Raw genomic sequence first — 1,380 nt, 5'->3', positions numbered from 1 at the left:
TCCATGCAAAGGAGGGTCTATCGCCAAGAGTTGCACTCAAGAAATCGCAATCAGGAAAATACTTGCTTTTGAAAAAACGTGCAAATAAGCAATCCTTGTCTTGCAGCACTCTCCAAGCTTGTTTAGACAAAAGAGCCTGATTGAATATTTGNTTCCACAGGATATTTCGAATTTTTGCTCACCAACAGTAGATAATAGATGTTTTGGAAAACTGATTCAGAATCAAACCCATTGCATGGGACAGGAAAATTAAAAGAGCCCAAACCTGTCTAGCAACTGTGCATGAGAAAAGCACATGATTGACTGATTCCCCTTCCAAACCACAACTTTGACATCTAGAATCAACCTTCATCCCTCTCGATAACATTTTATCAACAACAAGAATAGCTCCACTCACTACTTTCCACAAGAAATTACGGATTTTAGTAGCAGTGCTGATCTTCCAAATCTGATTCTTGATGGGTAAAACTGAGGGTTGCATCAAAGCTTCTGTTAGTAGATCAATCTTTTCTCTCTGATAAGCTGCCCAGTAACCAGACTTGACAGAATACGCACCACTCTTAGTGTGTTCCCAAATCAGATAATCCTCTGAAGACATAACAGGTTTGATCTTGAGAATTAGCTCCACATCCCTAGGGTAAAAGTGATATTGCAACTTAGCCAAGTCCCAAGTTTGAGTAGTGCTATCCAGTAAATCCTTCACCATAAGATCCAGATCAAACAGAATGTTTTTCATAAGAGGGGCTCTCATGATCCCATCCAGCACCCACCTAGATGACCATACAAAGGTTGAGGCTCCATCTCCTATCATCTGTCTGAGCCCTCTTTTTAGGAGATCCCTTCCATGAAGGATACTTCTCCATGCATAGGAGGGTCTATAGCCAAGAGTTGCACTAAGGAAATCGCAATCAGGAAAATACCTGCTTTTGAAAAAACGTGCAAATAAGCAATCCTTGTCTTGCAGCACTCTCCAAGCTTGTTTAGACAAAAGAGCCTGATTGAATATTTGGATGTCTTTGAAACCCAGTCCGCCCGCATGTTTTGGTAAGCAAAGCTTTTCCCATGAAATCCAATGCATTTTCTTTTTATTTTCTGTTGAATCCCACCAAAATGCTGACATAGCTGAAGATAAATTCTCACAAGTTATCTTTGGGAGCTTGAAGCAGGACATCGCAAACATTGGCATTGCCATAGCCACCGACTTGAGCAGAATCTCTTTTCCTCCTTGGGACAAGGTCCTTGCAAACAAACCGGACATTCTACCTTTCATTCTATCATGAATGTAGCTTAACATCTCCACTTTGGATCCACTAAAGCACTCAGGTAGGCCAAGATAGGTACCTGCTCCTCCTTCTTTAAAAATACCCAACCTAGTTGCAA

Source organism: Camelina sativa, chromosome 16, assembly GCF_000633955.1.
Source record: "Camelina sativa cultivar DH55 chromosome 16, Cs, whole genome shotgun sequence".
Taxonomy (NCBI): domain Eukaryota; kingdom Viridiplantae; phylum Streptophyta; class Magnoliopsida; order Brassicales; family Brassicaceae; genus Camelina; species Camelina sativa.
The sequence above is the reverse complement of the archived record's forward strand: the minus strand, read 5'-3'. Positions refer to the sequence as shown.